Consider the following 20,045-nt stretch of genomic DNA (forward strand, 5'->3'; position numbering starts at 1 on the left):
TGGTAATTACTGGAACTTGAACACTGCTCTGGAACTAAATTGCTGCCCTGATTTTTTTTCCAGTTTGGAGAACACTTAAGCAGCCACCAAAACTTAATTCAAACCTTTTAGTTGTTTCCAGCCCAGGGCAAGGCTCCATGCAAGCATCTTGGCTGTGTGAAAAATTATGCCAGGGATTCAGGCCTTTCCACAGATTGTGTACCCTGCAGGACTATGGCATCAGCCAGTCCCTTCAATGTGGTGTCCCTGCTGATCAGAATTTAGAGTAGCTACCAATATCTTTGCACCAGTTGCTGCACTCAGCGCCCTGTTCTTTGTCCTTTATACAGTGCAAGAGGTTCAGCTCTCCTGGTACTCCCAATGGTTCCTGTGAGATAGGGCTGGTGTGGGCTCCCCATGAAGATTTCCAGACTGAGGCAGAGGTCAAATGTTCATATCCAATTCCCTTTTCTCACCTTTGAAACCATGGGATTAGGGAAATTATGAGTGGTAATATGCTGGCTTGGAGGAGGGTCAGCACCAAATGGAATGATCTTTTGTTTTACTGGTTATGGTTTCTCTTTGCTGCTATGGGCCCAGGGGGTGTCCCCTGAGTTCTGATTAACTTAGGGTGGTATTCTTGTATTTGAATAGTTTCCAGCGCATTTTTGTTGGATACGTGCATTTCCTATTCTGCCATCTTGTGAATGTCACTCTGAATTATTTACTTTACATGGGGAAGATAAAATATTGAGTAAGAGAAAGCATAGTGTTTGTAGAAATTTCAATAATACTTAGGGGGACATGAATTGGATATATTCAAATATTCACAACATTGGGATACATGGATCTCACATAAATTCTTATGTCTATTAGTATTAATAATTGGGGCTCTTTAAAGTCAAGAATATCATAAAATTATTTAATTGCAGGGTATGTCACTTTATGTAATTTGTATCTTGCAATATTTTGCTAGAAACACTTTGAGAATGAATAGAACTCACCACATTTTGAATAACTTTAATTTTCTCATGCTGCCATTACAATGATGATGATGTCCTAAAAGTTTGCATAGTGCTTTCAATAATAGGCTAGAATAATAGTTGGCCTGATACTCAGCAGAAAACAAAGAATTTTAAGGAATTTGCAATATTTTAAATTTCACTAGTGAGGTCAGTCAGCAGAAAACATCGTAAGCAAAAGAAAACAAAATAAAGAAATAAATAAAGAGTAACTAGTGAAACAAAAAACACATGAACACATGTCTTTTAAAAGAACATATGAAAATAGTAGTCTATTTTCAAAAACACTATCTATTTCTGCTTATATAAGGCTTTTAATAGTTGTTGAAATTACTCTGATATTGGCAGCATCAATTCCACCTGGATAAGAGGGGAAATGGAACAGTTGGATAGTTGGTAGATCACAGAGAAATGACCCAATCATATGGCTAACTTCAGGGACTACTAAAAGGTGATTGTTTAAATATGATTGCAGCATTTTTTACACAATTATATAGGGATATTTTATTTCAGCTTGAAGTTACTTTTTATTCTTTTTACAGTGGCTCAATTCACTAAAAAATGAATTCAGAAGACAAAGAAAGTAATTGAAAGTGCAAATGTAATTCAGAGGGCTGAAATAATATTTTGGCAGCCTAAATATAACTCTCACAGTGATTTGAATGAAGAGCTCCAAGAGAAATTGTCTGGGTGCAAAGTAACCCCAAACAAATTTTGTGAATGCATTAGTCAAGCAACATAAATGCAAAATGAAATTGACAAATTCAATATGGACTTATTCCCCAAGCATATTGGAAAGTAGATTCTGTGGGTTAGCTTTAAGTGACTTATGAGATAGGGATTCCATTTATTTTTCCTGTATTTTCCATTCTACGGAATATTTTAAGGCAATTCTACAAATGCCACAGATTTATATTGTCTTTTCTCAATATATGAAGTTTATATTTATTTTTAAATGGGATTATGACAGTTGCTCTGGAGAACCTCATAACAGTTATTTTGCAAAATAGTATTTAAATAGGACCTAAAATAATCATATTGTCTGGTGGTTTTAAAATTAAGATAGTTTTACAATATGTAAAATGTAAGTGGAATTGTATCAGAATTACCTTGTCTTTTACATAGCACATATGATTTCCGTTCTCAAACCAATTCTGGGTTTGGCGCACTAAGAATTAATGACCTCTTCCTACTAGCACATCTTCCTTCTTTCCTATAACAGCTCAGGGCTGTATATAATTTACTTTTCCTAATGTATAACCAGGGAAAAATAAGTTGTGAAAAAGTTGTGTAGATCTTTTAAGTCTATATTTAATGAAATATAATCAAATAATTACATTGTGTTTTCAAATTCCTTCCTGTAGAATTTATTCATCTAATAAGAACTGTACAAAGTAGTAACTAATAAGATTGTTGGATTGAAATATTAGGAATGATTCATTTTCAAAAAAATTTTTTATTCTCACAATTTTTTCAGTATCTCCAGTGTTCATGTTTTTGTATATGATCTATTTTTTGGCTTTTAGCCAGAATTCAAATACTCTCTTCTGACAAAGTTGCTTTGTTGATCCAACTTTAGTTAGGCTCCTGAAACTTCTCCTGGGCCCATCTGTGCACATCCTCGTGAAATCCAAACTTACCAAGAATCTCCTATCCTATTTATCTGATCGTCGTGACATCTGAAGGGCTCCTCATCTTCTACCATCACCCAGGTGATATCTAATCACTCTGGTCTGTCTTCAATCAGAATCTTATTGATGGTTTAGCTAGAATCCTCCCTAACACTTGATGCTTCCTCTTAGAAATTTTCTGTCCATCAATCCTCTCCTTGCTGTGAATTCCCACTTGTGCATGCTGTATTCAGAATTATATCTACTTCTATACTGAGGTGTCTTTTCCCTTCTTGCAATAATTCCGAATAATATCTGCTTTAACTGCTTTAACTACTATCCAGCTGTGGTTTCTCTTGAAAACTTCATAACATATCAGCTGAGTAAATTCAAGTCATGTAGCAAAACATGGAGAACCTCAGTTTTCTCATGTATTAAAAATAAAAAAGAAGAGTTGCAAAGCACTATAGTGTAGTTTAAATGCCATTAAATATATGGAAGTAACTATTAGAGTTAAATTTATATCATCCATTAAAAATAGTTTCCTTACTTTGTTTTCACCATCTAACATTTCTTAAAAATTCTGCTCAAATATCACACCTCTCTGTCCTGATTTAGCATTATCTCATCAGTACTGCCAAAGTATTCCTTATAAATATAATCTTATGAAAACATACCATCATTGTTTTATGTTCCCCTCTCTATAACTAGACTAGAAGGACTTGAGGGAAGAAATATGAATTATCTAACTTCCTTTCTCCAATTACTGGTAGGATATCTGACATTTTTAGGATTCAATTCAGATTTTAAGGTTGAGTAAATGAGTAAATAAATAAAAGGACTTGAACTAAAGGAGTTGCCATGTATACTTAAATTCTGGAATTATTTCAGTTAAGAGGAAGCATACACAATAACTAATGAGATCACATCCATAAATCTAAGACTCAATTCATGTATTCCAGAAGGTCTCATGGGGTACACACAAGGATGGAAATACAAAACTGAAGCCCCCAGAAAGAATATCATCATGGAAATGGAAAGAATTCTATTGGAAAAAATTTGACAAGAATAAATCATTCATAACTTCCAGTTATTTAGAAGTTATTTATGTCCAAATAGAATCCATATGTGTAGTAACAAGCAAACTTTGGTGTTACATTTAATAATGCCTTTTATAAAATTAAGTCTAAAATTTTTTTTATTGCTTTCCAATGAGAAAAAACTTGTATCTGCAAATTTTGAAAAAAACAATCAGAATTGCCACTAGCAAATTGTAAATTCATCAAATATTGTGTTAACCTTAGTTCACAGAAATTAAAGTGAAATTAAACAGTTTTCTACTTTTAAGGAACGTCTTAGCAGTAAGTCTTTCTCCTCTATCATCTGACCATGGGAACACTGTATGAGGAGTGGTTGATGGAAAAGTCTAGATGCAATCTCGTGTGGAACTCTGGGGGAGCCTGTTCATCTAACCTACTTGCATCCTCAGGACCTTCTAGTTCTAGTTTTGTAGTTTATTTATGTCTCATGGTGGGGTACTGTATTAAGGCCCAATAGCAGGCCAACTGCTGCTTTTAAAAGGCAAAACCTTCTAAAAAATCCTGGGGTTCTGCTCTGCACCTGTCCTATCAGAATTTGTCCCAGATTTCACATATCCTTCCTGTCACAATGAATACCATTGAATTTGCAAGTTCAGAGGCACAATTGCATAAGGAGCTTAGAATGCAACTGAACCCTTCTTCCTCTGAGCCATAGTGAAAACTAGCATCCTTCTAAATAACAAAATAAATGGAACAGAAAACATTGCCATAGGCAGGATATGATGCCTCAAAAATTCACAAAGCCCCAACAAATGCTATACTTTTTAAAAATTTCAGGTAATAAAAGGCTTAATAATTTACCTTAACCTATGATGCTATGTGACCAAGACTATTATATTCATAAGGTTTAATCCTGTTGCCCATAATTTAATTTTTTTAGAGTTTATCTTCCATTCTCTGGCATACAAACTTGCTACTTACCCTTTGTCATCATTTATTAATATAGTGCAATTATAATTAATTACAGTGCTATTTAACACAATGGAATTTATTTAGCTAAAGGATGTCCTGCAAAACATGACAATGATCAGTTTCTAGGGACTATACTGTGACATGGAACAAAAGAGTTAGAGTAGGCACCTGTCAGAAAAGTCAACCCACACTATTGTCCTTCTCATATAATTGCAAGCATCTTTGATCCTCTTCATTGATGGTGATTGATTTTTTTCAACAGTGGCTGTATTGGTCTGTTTCAGTAAAGATACCAAGTTCAACATAAACAGCTACCATTGAAGTTGACCTCGGATTCCATGGATAGTAGTCCATTGTCATCTTGTATAAGACATCCATTTTTGCAGAGAAAAGTAAATTGAATACAGGTAAGCCATTCATCTTGTCTTCAAATTTTTATGCTCAGGCTAATTTCTGCAATTCTACCTAGGATGTGGTACTGCTTTATGATGTTGAGCACGTTGGGGAGTATTTTTTAGGGACTTCCTTTTGGTGTTTCCTATCATAATTTTTTTTAACTAAAAAAAGAGAGAGAGATAATTATGTGAGTACCATAAGCTATTAAGATTATTTGTCCCAAGCCCTAACATGCACAATCTATACAGAACTTAAATCATTAAATGAAAAACAAACAAACCAACTAAAAATGGGCAAAGGACATGAACAGACACTGCTGAAAAGAAGACACACAAGTGGCCAGCAAACATATGAAAAAATGCTCAGCATCACTAATCATCACACAAATGCAAATCAGAACCATAATGAGGTACCATTTCATACCTATCAGAATGGCTGTTATTAAAGAGCCAAAAAACAACAGATGCTAGCTAGACTGTGGAGAAAAGGGAATGCTTTTTTTTTTTTTTTTTTTTTTTGAGGCGGAGTCTCGCTCTGTCGCCCGGACTGGAGTGCAGTGGCCAGATCTCAGCTCACTGCAAGCTCCGCCTCCCGGGTTTACGCCATTCTCCTGCCTCAGCCTCCCGAGTAGCTGGGACTACAGGCGCCCGCCACCTCGCCCGGCTAGTTTTTGTATTTTTAGTAGAGACGGGGTTTCACCGTGTTAGCCAGGATGGTCTCAATCTCCTGACCTCGTGATCCGCCCGTCTCGGCCTCCCAAAGTGCTGGGATTACAGGCTTGAGCCACCGCGCCCGGCCCGGGAATGCTTTTATACTGTTGGTGTGACTGTAACTTAGTCCAACCACTGTGGAAAGCGTTTTAAATATTTCTCTAAGAATTTGGAACAGAGCTACCATTCTACCTAGGAATACCATTATTGGGTATATACCTAAAAGAAAACAAATTATTCTCTCAAAAAGATACATGTAGTCTTCATCACTGCATTATTTACAATAGGAAGGACATGGATTCAACCCAAGTGCCCATCAGTGGTAGACTGAATTTTAAAAATGTGGTACATGGCCGGGCGCGGTGGCTCATACATGTAATCCCAGCACTTTTGGAGGCTGAGGCAGGCGGATCATGAGGTCAGGAGATCGAGACCATCCTGGCTAACCCGGCAAAACCCCGTCTCTGCTAAAAATACAAAGAATTAGCCGGGTGTGGTGGCAGGTGCCTGTAGTCCCAGCTGCTCAGGAGGCTGAGACAGGAGAATGGCGTGAACCCGTAAGGTGGAGCTTGCAGGGAGCCGACATCACATCACTGCACTCCAGCCTGGGCGACAGAGTGAGACTCTGTCTCAAAAAAAAAAAAAAAAAAAAGAAGGAAAAGAAAAAAATGTGTCACATACACATCCCGGAATACTACACAGCAATAAAAAGTAATGAAATCATGTTCTTTGCAGCAGCAACATGGAAGCAATTGGAGGCCATAATACTAAGCAAATTAATGCAAGAACAGAAAACCAAATACTGCATGTTCTCATTTATAAGTGGAAGCTAAACATCAAACATATATGAACATAAATATGGAAACAAAAGTCACTGCAGACTACTAGTCAGAGAAAGAAGGAGGACATGGGTTGAAACACTACCTATTGGGTACTATGCTCACTACATGGGTGATGGGGTCTGTACCCCAAACCTCAGTATCACACAATATTCCCATGTAACAGACCTGCACACATAGCTCCTGTATCTAAAATACGTTGAAATTAAGAAAACAAAAAGATTATTTGTCCCATGAATGGACTAAGAAACTCTGTGAACCCTAAGTGAGGTGAATTTCAACCAGAACTCTAAACACCATATGGCTTTTAGAAACTCCAGTCTAACTAGGAACCATATGCATTGTGAGTTCCCTAATATTAGTGTGGTTACAGAACCTGTCTCCCACTGCCCTTGAAAGGTCTGGGCATTCCCTTTCTTTGAATCCCTTTCTTTAACTCTGGTTGAAAACTGTAAGTTCTTTTGGGAAACAGGAAAAATTTACAGTTTACAGTTTTTTTTTTTTTTTTTTTTAAGATGTAGAGGTTATTTTTAATGGTGGAAACCAACACATTGACACTTGGATAGAAGAAGGCAGGATTTTGATACAGAACCAACAGAGAAGGCCACCAGGCAAAGCCACAGAGAGTTGCACCTGAATACAACGTAACAAGGTATAATTGTAGGTGACAGCTTATGAGTAAGTGGCAGGGGTTTAGGAAGGTTTCCAGACTTCCCTTTGGACTGGCTAATTTGAACAATTTAATAAGCTCTAGAAAAGAGAGGCTGCCCTAGTTGTCTGGCCTCTGGTCTTGGGATGATTAAGATGGGTGCAGAGTGACCTTGGATTTGAGAGTTTGATAAGGAAAGTGATTGAGGTACAAATTTGCTATTTGGAGAACTGACCAGCCTGGATGAAGACAGAATTTGTTTATATGTATTTACATATATTTATATTTACATTTACAGTGATATTGTACATTTTTTTTCTTAAAAGATCTTAGTATCCCTCTTAATCAATGAGATCTAGGTTTAAAAACTGGCTGAGCTCTGGAAATTGAGGAGGGATTGGGCAAACTAAACTTCAGTGGGCTTGGAGAAAGCCCTGGAAGAGAATGAGGAATGATAAAGTACCCTGGTTTAAGATAAATATCTGCCAGCTATGAGGGGAATCTGACATTTTATGGAACCACCTCCTACAGATTTGGCTCAAATCAGAGCTAGGTTGAAATGCAGTAAGAGTACTATAAGGCCTCTGCTACAAGGACCTTCCTAGACCTATCTTAAGGTGGGGCAAAAATGAGAAAGAGATTGAAGTGATCAGTGAATTTCTTTGTCTGTTATGAAATGTTGAAATGGGAGGAGTTCCCTTATCCCCTCACAGGGTATGCGACAGGGGTGAGGCTTGCTTCTTAGGTGCCCGGCTGCTCAAACACCTAGGGGGAGCATGCAGATGGGCAGGTCGTGGGGAGCATTTTGGGGGTCTGACCCCACTGCAGAGTCTAGGGTTGAGTGTTTATAGCTCCTGAAGCCCCAGTGGGCATGTGTTACAGTGCGCTCTTTCAGTTTTGCAATCCGCAGGCAGCTTGTGTTAATCAGCTCAATTAGACTCCCTCTGCCGGTGTTTAGCTGGTGTATGACCTTCCCCTAGGAACACTTGATTGGTAAGGAAAGTGAACCTGCATACAACTTAAATAAATATATTGCACATGTGGCCCCTCTGAAGCGCTGGCAGGCCACTGCACATGCGAAATGCTCCCTTATAAAATCTCAAGTCAAAGGTCAAATCAGGTACTTGCATCACTCAAGTTGCCCTCTTGGCTCTCTTCCAAGTGTACTTCCTTTGGTTCCTGCTCTAAAACTTTTTAACAAACTTTCACTCCTGCTCTAAAGCTTGCCTCAGTTTCTCCATCTGCCTTATGTCCCTTGGTTGAATAGTTTCTTCAGAGGAGGCAAGAACTGAGGCTGCCGCACATCCAAACTGATTCACCGCTGCTAACAGTTGCAGCAAATACAATAATTATTTTGGTTATCTTCATTATTCATACGTGTCGGGACTGGATCAGTCTAGATGCAACAATCAGTTGTTAAGAGTGCTTAAAATACAGATCAGTCATGCTGTGGAATGCACTCACTTTGCACGTGTGGTTATGTCATTAGATTAAATCTGTTAGCTTTTTAAAACAAATATTATCTTTTCAGTATACATGCTTGTTTCCAGAGCTGCATAATCCTTTTATCGTTCTTTTCCTGTTCTTACTAAAGATTTCCTGCCTTTTAGTGTGAGGAAAATCAAAGGCCAGGATGATATTTTTAAGTAAAACATTTTTTTTTCAACTTTAGGCTCAGCAATATAAATTCAGATCCCTTTTCCAATGGAGCACATTGAGGTCTTCCCCACTTTATTCTGTTTCCTGACATGCTCCTGTGTCAGCCTGTTATTACACAAATTTGTAGGAGCTGCAGAACCACAGGTCTGAAGGAAATGTTTTAAGAAAATAAGTAGAATTTGGAGGACAGAAGGGGGAATAAAGGAAGTTGGGGAACACGGGATTCTATGACCTCTGTGAGTATTGTGAACATAATAATAGAGAATGATCAAATAAGCTTCTTTTCAGAAGTGTTCAGTCCCATAAAATGTATAATTATTAATGATGGTTCATAAGGATAACATTCTAATAGACTACATTCAGATCAACGTGTGCCTCTAAACAGAGAAACTGAAATGTGATGGAATTAAACCATGTATTAGAAACAATTATTTTGGATTAATATTCATTATCCCTACAAAGGGCATTTTCTCCGGTTGTTGCTTGAAAGCCTTTGTCTGGAGAGAATACTCTCTCTTTTTACTGAAAAAAAGTGGAAAAGGAGAATGTTATTAAAAGTAAATAAATAATAAGTATGTATTTATTTGTCATTATTTTTTATTATACTTTAAGTGCTGGGATATATATACAGAACATGCAGGTTTGTTACATAGGTATACGTGTGTCATGGCAGTTTGCTGCACCCATCAACCTGTCATCTACATTTGTATTCTCCTAATGCTATCCCTCCCCTAGCCCCCGAACCCCGACAGGCCCTGATGTGTGATGTTCCCCTCCCTGTGCCCATGTGTTCTCATTGTTCAACTCCCACTTATGAGTGAGAACATGGGGGGTTTGGTTTTCTGTTCCTGTGTTAGTTTGCTGAAAATGATGGTTTCCAGCTTCATCCATGTCCCTGTAAAGGACATGAACTCATTCTTTTTTATGGCTGCATAGTATTCCATGGTAGTAACCAAAACAGCATGGTACTGGTACCAAAACAGATATTTAGACTAATGGAACAGGACAGAGTCCTCAAAAATAACACCACACATCTGCAATCATCTGATCTTTGATAAACCTGACAAAAACAAGCCATGGGGAAAGGATTCCCTATTTAATAAATGGTGTTGGGAAAACTGGCTAGCCATAAACAGAAAACTGAAACTGGACCCCTTCCTTAAACCTTAAACAAAAATTAACTCAAGATGGTTTAAAGATTTAAATGTAAGACCTAAAACTGTAAAAATCCTAGAAGAAAACCTAGGCAATACCATTCAGGACGTAAGCATGGGCAAGGACTTCAAGACTAAAACACCAAAAGCAATTGCAACAAAAGCCAAGATTGACAAATAGGATCTAAGTAAACTAAAGAGCTTCTGCACAGCAAAAGAAACTATCATCGAGTCAACAGGCAGCCTACAGAATGGGAGAAAATTTTTGCAATCTATTTATCTGACAAAGGGCTAATATACAGAATATACAAGAAACTTAAACTTACAAGAAAAAAAATCAAAAAGTGGGTGAAGGATATGGACAGACACTTTTCAAAAGAAGACATTAGGCAGCCAACAGACACATGAAAAGATACTCATCATCACTGGTGATTAGAGAAATGCAAATCAAAAACACTATGAGATACCATCTCATGCCAGTTAGAACGGCAATACTTAAAAAGTCAGGAGACAACAGATGCTGGAGAGGATGTGGAGAAATAGGAACACTTTCACACTGTTGGTGGGAGTGTAAATTAGTTCAACCATTGTAGAAGACAGTGTGGCGATTCCTCAAGGATCTAGAGCTAGAAATACCATTTGACCCAGCGATCCCATTACAGGATCTGCACCCAAAGGATTTATAAATCCTTCTCCGATAAAGACACATGCACACTTATGTTTACTGCAGCACTATTCACAATACCCAAGATTTGGAACCAATCCAAATGCCTATCAATGTTAGACTGGATAAAGAAAATAAGTATTTGTTTTTAAAATAAATTTATAAACTGTACAGTATATATAGTATCTAGCTTATATAGTATATAGTATAGTATATAGTGTGAACATGTATATACACAGTTTTAGAAGAGCAAAAAGAACATATATATACACACAGAGTTTTAGAAGTACCCTAGGAAAAGAGTAATGAGCACTTAAAGAGGTACTAGTTTCTCTATGTAGCCATTATGGTAGGCTTCAGTATCTTGTGAAATAATCACATTTGTATTTTGTTTCCTTTTTAACTCAACTAATAGCTGTAGTCTGCATTTACAAAACTTGTTAGAAAATCTACATTTTTACTTTTTTCTTTTTAATTTTTTTATCATTTTTGTATGAAGCTTTTTTAAGCCATGACAATCTAGAAATTCAGGGTTATTTAGTCCAAAGAGGTTAAGATGTCCTTCCAAAGTGAGGAAGACAGGAGCTGATAGAGCCAACACTATTGATACTGTACTTTTGCCATGTAACACTGACATTAAAAATTAATCACATCACTCATAGAAGCTTATTCAATAGTCGTTTGAGCTTTCTCTGGGTCAGGACTTAGAGCCTTCACTGTGTTTTCTAGTTTGATTTTAAGATTAGAGGTACATTAGTTCACATGTTGCCAGTTACTGTGGTCCACACACAATCTACAAATGGCTTCACCTTTTGACTTCAGCCAGAGTCTCCCACCTTAACTAGATACCAAACTAAAATAAAACAAGATTTTTCTTTTTTTAAAATTTTTTCTGAGCCCAGGTTATCTTCCAGAATGCAACTTCCTTTATATTGAGTTACTCTATGAAGCCTTCATAACAATGGTTCTCAATTGGGACTATTCTGATGCATTTAATGATATTGGCCATCGAAAAGGAACTTATTGTTTTATTTTCTGCAGGGGAATTCTTGTCACCTTATGTAATTTGTGTCATCTGTTCACTAGAAACCAACTCTGATCTGCAAGTGCTATGGAGAAAATATTTTATTGGGCCACATCTCTTCTTGTGCTTGTTTTCCTTGCTTATTATAATGGGGTGTAATTAAAAAGAATTTGTTCCCGGAGTGCCTCTTTTAACTTATAAAATAAAAAATAAAAATAATTTTTCCTGTTTCTCTGTTTGAAACTTAAGTAGATCCTATAACTTTAATGGATTATTTTTGTTTAACCAAAATTCCTATGGTCACCACAAATTATAGAACACACACTCAATTCAGTAATTACAACTCTGTTCCAGTATCTTTAATTAGCCCTTTATGCTTCAGTGAACAAGAAGTTTTCTTCTTTTCTTAGCTAGGCCTGTGGCACATGGGAGTCAGACTGCGGAAGCCGTGGGATTGCTTTCCCATTTTTCCCTCACTTCTTCCATTGCTTGATGACTCTTAACTGTGACTCTTCCAGGTGAAATGGAGGGCAGAGAAAGAAGAGAAATAACATTGTTGGGAAAGTTGACTTCCCTGGGTTGACTCTTTTTTGGGGTGATTTTGTGCACATCCCTTGTTGAAAACTCAGCCCATGCTTTGGATGGCTGATCCCCTACAATTCCTAGTTTTCCAGTGTTTATAACCACACAGACTTTTGTCCTATGGTGCATTGTGCAGGAGCAAATATTATCTTTTTTTTTTTTTTTTTTTGAGACGGAGGCTCTGTCGCCCAGGCTAGAGTGTAGTGGTGTGATCTCGGTTCACTGTGACCTCTGCTTCCCGGGTTCAAGAGATTCTGCTGCCTCAGGCTCCCGAGTAGCAGTGACTACAGGCTTGTGCTGCCATGCCTGGCTAATTTTTGTATTTTTAGTAGAGATGGGGTTTCACCATGTTGGTCAGGCTGGTCTCAAACTCCTGACCTTGTGATCTGCCCTCTGCGGCCTTCCAAAGTGCTGGGATTACAGACGTGAACCACCACACCCAGCCACAAATATTATCTTGATACTTGAAGGGACTTCAATTTTAAAATCACAAACATTAACATGTTGTTACACACATGCACACACATGCATACAAACATGTCATTAATAAAAGCACTTGGGTTGATTCATCCAGTAACATATAATTTGTTTTAAGGTTACAGGCTCACGGTGTTTATAGTCATGGAAACAATGGTATATTTTTTGAAGTTCTTCCTGACCAGGATCTCTGTTGCATACGCTGTTTTCTGTAACCCTGCCCTTATGTTGAACTTGCTCAGTCTATGTTGATTCCTAGTTGCACCCTCAAATCTAATGAGGCCTTACAAGCTCCAATTTTACTCCAGTTGCCTTATCATTCTACTTCCTCTTCGCTTTACATTGATCCTCCAGTCCAGTGGCTCTTAATCCTCACTACACCCTGGGATCTCCTGGGGAGATTTTGAAAACTGCTGTGGCTCAGTTTTTATCCAATAGGTCGGTAGTCAATTGTGCCGAGGTGGAGCCCTGGCATCAATACATTTTTAGAAACTCTTCATGTGATTCTAATGTGCATCCAAGGTGAGAACTACTACCTTGGTCATTCTTCCTGATTCTTGGTTTTATTCTGATTTGGCATTTGCTCTCTTGCTTCATAGTAAGAATTACTTGCTTTAAGCGAAATAATTCACCCTGATGTTGTATTTCTCAAAAAGTAAAGACTGGTGGAAATATTACATGTTATATATCTGTTTATCTATCTACCTACCTACCTACCTACCTACCTACCAATCAAGAGAGAGAGAAATGTGGTTGCAATAACGACATTTTTTAAATGTCCAGACTCAAACCATTACTCCATCTTACCTTAATTCCTTTAATTATTTATTAAATTAGTTCTTTTTCATATATTAGGGACTTAGTTGTGTCGCTCCAAAGTTCCTATGGTGACTTCCCTCCCCATTTTCTTGGAATGTGACCCTATTTGGAGACATAGTTTTTAAAGAAGTAGGTAGGTTAAATCGGGTCCTTGAGATGAGCCAGATTCTACTATGAATAGTGTCCTTATGAAAAGAAGGGATTTAGGACACATATATGCACAAATAAGCACCAAGGGCAGACATGGGATGAAGATGGCCATCTTCAAGCCAAGCAGAGAGACCACAGAATTAAACTGCTACAGTCAACACCATGATACTGGACTTCTAGCCTCCAGAATTGTGAGAAAATTAATTTCTGTTGTTGAAGCTACCCAATATCTGGCACCTTGTTATGGCAACCCTAGAAAACTAATGCATCAAATATCTCAACTACTACTTACCTAATTCAGACCTTAAGCATTTCAACCAGGATGATTGCATTTGACTCTGTATTCTACCCCTAGTCCCAAGGATACTTTGAATTCATTCCCAAAATACAGTCAGAATGAGCTATTGAAAATACAACCACCACTGCTATATCATTCCTACTTAAACTATTTGAGTGACCTATCTTCCAGTCCATATATTGCTATCTTGATGTTAAAATTCATTCTCAAATGTTTGCGTATGTATATGATAAGCATGTTTGTAAAAATTTTATACTCGTTATTCTATACTCTCTGTACATTATTCTCCTTTATATTTTTTAAATTAAGTTTATTGAAGAATTATATCAGAAAAAGTTAATATCACTCTCTGCAATGGTCCTAGTTGAGTCAATATAGTCACCATGGTACTAAAATATCCTGTGCATAAATCAGTTATTATATATGTTTAATAATTAGAGTTATATGTTTCTATGTCTATTTTGACTTATGGATTGTACAATTCTTAAGGAATCAACTATTTTAAAGTCATTTTAATACTACTCATTAGTCCCCAGAGTTTAGTGCAGTATTTATAGTAAAAACATTTACTATTTGTTAAAGAAATTTTGTGCTTACTTATACAGTATATGTTTAATTGATAATGTCACAGATTACATATAACTCCTAACAGATAATACAACTCCAAGGTGACTGCTTAAAAACTTTCTTTACATTTTACCTTGAGAGCATATGACCTTTACCAGGGATTATATAAAATAATATGGAGCTTATTCTGTTAGATTTTATCATTCAGTGAAAGAAGATAATGAATGTATGTTACATAGAATGTGAACCTGCTGAAATTGCATGAAAATCTGAGCACACACTGCATTTGAGTATACACTTTTGCAGAGGGACTTTTTATCTAGTTGTCATGCTTATTGATCACAAACTTTTAAAAAGATTGATTATATATTTTAGGTCTTATATTTTACATCAATCCAGGCTTAAGTAACCAATAACTTAAATCATATTATCTTCAGTCTTTCTGGAGTATTTTCGTATTTATTCCTCCACTTCTATTGAGGATTGCTGTCTTAAAAGCAAACAAACACAATAAGACAAAATAGCAGCTGCAAAATCCTTTTGAAAGCTTTTTTTCCTGAGGGAGTTTTGATGAAAACACTGCCCATTACAACACCATGCTCTATTAAGTTTCCCTATAAAGAATGGTTTATGCACATCCACTTTCATCAATTTGACAAATATTTATTTTTTCCTGCAGACTTGGCACTTTGTTTTACATCTCAAATACATTGATAAATTAGATAGTTTCTGCTCTTTGAAGCCAAAATTATAGAGAAAGGAACAAATATATGAACTAATAATATGTAAGGTGAAAATATGTAAATATTTACAGTGAGAAGAGATAACAACTGAGTAACACTTTATATTGGGTATTAAAGATGGTATCTCTAAGTAGATTATATTTAAACTGAGGCCTAAATGTCATGAAAGAGGCAGACATACAAAGGTTACATAAAACTCATGACTGACAAATGGAGTTGTTAGTGCAAGGTCACTAAAATGGAAAACAGTTTGGCATACCTCATGATAAGTTAGAATACCAGAATGTGTGGCTCTAAGTGGGAGCAAGGAAGAGTGGCAGAAGATCCGATCTCAGAGATCAACTGAGAGAAGGTCAGGTTTGACATTATAGACCTTGTTAAAGAGTTGGGAAGTTATTCTAAAATGGGATGGGAAACCAATGTGGAATTTTCAGCAAGAGACATGACAAGATCTGATTTCCAATTTTAATAGAACTCATTGGTTTCTCTGTGAATAACAGATTTTATATAAGCAAGAATAAGAGGGAAACCGTGACGGCTCATTTGTGGATAGCTTTGGATAATATTCCATTGCCTGGATGTACTACAGTGTATTCATCTCATTCATCTACTGAAGGGCATATTGATTATTTCTAAGTTTGAGTAGTTATGAATAAAGATGCTATAATCACCCAAGTCTTGGTTACTGCCTTTGTAAGTTTTCAGTTTACTTGGGTAAATGCCAAGGAGGTTATTGGGAGCCACGCACAGCATAATGACGTTTCAGTTGATGATAGGGCATATATAGAATCATGGTCCTTAGATTATAATGATGCTGAAGAATTTATATCACCTAGTGATGACATAGCCATTGTAACATCATTGTGAAATATGTTGCTCAAGTGTATGTGATGATTCTGGTGTCAATGGACCCACTAAATTGTGACTCAAATAAAAGTGTAGCACATACAATTACATACAGTACATAATACTCGGTAATGATAGCAAACAACTATTCTACTGGTTTGTGTATTTACCATATTAAAATTTTTATAATTAATTTACAGTGTACTCCTTCTACTTATTAAAAAGAAGTTAACTGTAAAAAAGCCTCAGGCAGGTCCTTCAGGAGGTATTCCACAATAAGGCACGCTTATCATAGTAGATGACAATTCCATGCATGTTATTGCCCCTAAAGTGGAGGTGAAAAGCAGTGATATTGATGATCCTGACCGTATACAGGCCTAGGTTAATGTGTGTATTTGTGCCTTAGTTTTTAACAAAAAAGTTTATTTAAAAAATTAAAAATAGAAAAAAAAGCTTATAGGCCAGGAGTGGTGGCTCTCGCCTGTAATCCCAGAACTTTGGGAGGGCAAACGAGTGGAACACCTGAGGTCAGGAGTTTGAGACCAGCCTGGCCGACATAGTGAAACCTCATCTCTATGAAAAATACAAACATTAGCTGGGTGTGGTGGTGTGTGCCTGTAATCTTAGTTACTCAAGAGGCTGAGGCAAGAGAATCACTTGAATCCAGGAGGTGGAGGTTGCACTGAGCTGAGATTACGCCATTGCACTCCAGCCTGGGCAACAAGAGTGAAGCTCCATCTCAAGAAAAAAAAAAAAAAAAAACTTATAGAATAAGAATATAAAGTAAGAAAAATTTTGTACTGCTGTGCAATGTGTTTGTGTTTTAAGCTAAATATTACAAAAGAGTCAAACATTTTAGAAGATTTTAGAAGTTTATAAAGTAAAAAGGTTTACAAACTAGTTTATTATTAAATAAACATTTACAAATACATTTAGTATGGTCTAATCATGCAGCTTTTACAGAGTCCACAGTAGTTTACAGTAATGTTCTTGGACTTCGCATTCACTGACCACTCATTCACTGACACTCAGAGCAACTTCCAATGCTGCAAGCTCCCTTCATTATAAATGTCCTTTTTAGGTATACTCTTTTTTAATCCATGATACCTTATTTCTGCTGTATAATGTCTATGTTTTGATATGTTTAGATACACAAATGCTTATTGTGTCACATTTGCCTACAGTATTTAGTACAGTAACACGCTGCACAAGCTTGTAGCCTGGGAGCAATAGGTTATATCACATAGTGTAGGTGTGTAGTAGGCTATACCATCTAGGTTTTTGTAAGTACCCCCTATGATGTTCACACAACACATTCCTCAGAACATAGTCACATCATTAAGCAATACATCATTCTATTTATTTTTTAAAAATATTATTTGAGAAAATTCTACAGGATCAACTGTGTTTGTTTCTATCCAGGAAATATTTTGTGTTCATGAAAGATGCAAATTTTTATCCTTTTAATGATACTCCTAATATATGTATTTTTGATTTTCCCTTTCTTTTTTCCTTAAAAGTGCTATAAAATCCTGAAGCTGGTTTTATTTATCACATGACTTATGTCATGAACTATCCATTTTTCAGAAATTTTAAATGAAATTGAATAAAAGGATGATTTTGACATTGTCAAAACCTAAAAACAAGGGGTATCTTAATGTTAAGCCTATGACTCTGGTGAAATTAACTTGATGTAAATGATAGGATGAAAGCATCTTTATTCAATTGGAGGGAGTGAAGGGAGCCTGAGAAAGCATTGTTCTTAGACAACCCAAGACAATTTACACTGAAATGAAAAGAAAATAATTCAGAAGATAATTCTCTTGATTATCCTTTTGTTGCCTTCTCTTTTTTTTTTTTTTTTTTTTTTTTTCAGATAAGAGACACCAGAAAACAGTATTTGTTATTGTAGCTACATGGCAAGACATTTTTTTTTTTTTTTTTGAGAGCTGACGCAATACCTCTTTATTAACAATGAGAACTACCTAAAAAGACGGTTTATCATTTTCATTTTGACTACCAAAATAATCAAAGCCTATTTTGAGCTGTATTTTTTAGCAATTGAATTCAAAATTGTTTTTCCTATAATTGTGATCAATTTTATCTTTAAGTTTAAAACATTCCTTTTTTTTTTTTTTTAATGAAAAATGTTTTGTTTTAGGGGCAGGGACTTGCTATGTTGCTCAGACTGATCTCAAACTCCTGGCCTCAAGTGATCCCCCCACCTGAACCTGTGTAGTAGCTGGGATTAGGTGCAAGCCACCGTGCCTGGCCAAGAAATTATTCTTTAATTCATGTTATTTTCTGATCCTTTTCCTTTAAATTTATATTTTATAATTTTGCCATATATCTACCTATAATAGATGAACATATGATATGCCATTCCACATATTTGAGGAAACATGACAGAGCATGAATAAATTAATGTATCTTGAAATGTGATCCTCTTAACATGTAGTGAGGTAGCAAAGTGGAAGGCATCTGGAGGTCATTTCAGGGGCTGATCATCTAGTCGTCTCTTGCTGTTGGTGACTGTACTTTGTAATTTACTGAAAGGGATTGTTGCACACTAGTCTCTTTTCAACTGTTCCCTCTGAAATATAACTGAATGCTAAAAGAGTTTCCATTTCTTCCTCGTTTGCTTTTTTTTCCTACCAGTCTCCCCCAGTCTAAACACATATGAGGTTGAGATGAAGGTGTAAAAATGTCTTTTATAGAGGGTCCATCCATATCTCAACACATAATAGAATAAAGTAAGAACAGAGATTTTTTTTTTTTTTTGTCCCAAGCTTGATAGTTCTCTTTCATGAAACTATGGTACAGATCTACCTCTTAAATATAAGAGTGATCCATGTGAATACTTCTTTTGTTCAATCCCTCGCTCTCTCCTTTTCCTCTCCCTACAAGAACAAGTAAAATGAGAATCCCTTACTATAACTTTGATGTGGAAGCAGTAAACCTGAAATTTCTGTGCTAAGCAATCTTTAACTCTTTCTTGGCTTTTTAAAAAAATATCCAAGATGAACAGTGCATGGTATTAATGGTACTATTTTAGACACCCAATATTATGGTTAGATAGATGAGAGAGAGAGAGAGAGAGAGAGAGATGCACACTATTTATCACTCAAATCATATAGTATGTCATATTACTTAAGCCAGTGAGGTGAGATTATTCAATACAGGCCAGACAACAAATTGTGCTTTTTCATTTGATCATTCCTATGGAAATGTCACCATTTAGCCATCCAGAATGATTAAGCTTAACATGACACTTCCGCTTAAAATATGCCTGCTGTGCTGCTTTTTGGATAAAGACAAAAGTTTTTGGCCATGTGTGGTGGCTCATGTCTGTAATCCCAGCACTTTGGGAGGCTGAAGCAGGAGGACTGTTTGAACCGAGAAGCTTGAGGCCAGCCTGAGCAACATAATCAGTTTCCATCTCTACAAAAAGTAAAACAATTAGCCAGGCATGATGGCATGTGCCTGTCCTCCCAACTACTTGGGAGGCTGAGGTGGGAGGATTGCTTAAACCTGAAGGCCGAGGCTACAGTGAGTTGTGATTGTGCTCCTGCACTCCACCCTGAGCAGCAGAGCTGGACCCTGTCTCAAAACAATTTTTTTTTAACCTGGTTTAACAAAGATACCTTTAATCATCTTCATCCTGCTTACTACTCCCACCTTAATACTTACTATTAGGTTCTTTCAGATGATGGGCTACAGCAATATTCAGTTACACTCCATTCCCTTAATGGGCCATGCTCTATCTCAGTCCTAAACATCGGCCATACACTTATCTTGGACTTCTAGTTTCCTGTTCTTGAGGTCTCAGCCAAGTCATCTCTTTA

The sequence above is a fragment of the Trachypithecus francoisi genome, unplaced genomic scaffold (assembly GCF_009764315.1).
Source record: "Trachypithecus francoisi isolate TF-2019V2 unplaced genomic scaffold, Tfra_2.0 Lachesis_group18, whole genome shotgun sequence".
In the NCBI taxonomy this organism is placed as follows: Eukaryota; Metazoa; Chordata; class Mammalia; order Primates; family Cercopithecidae; genus Trachypithecus; species Trachypithecus francoisi.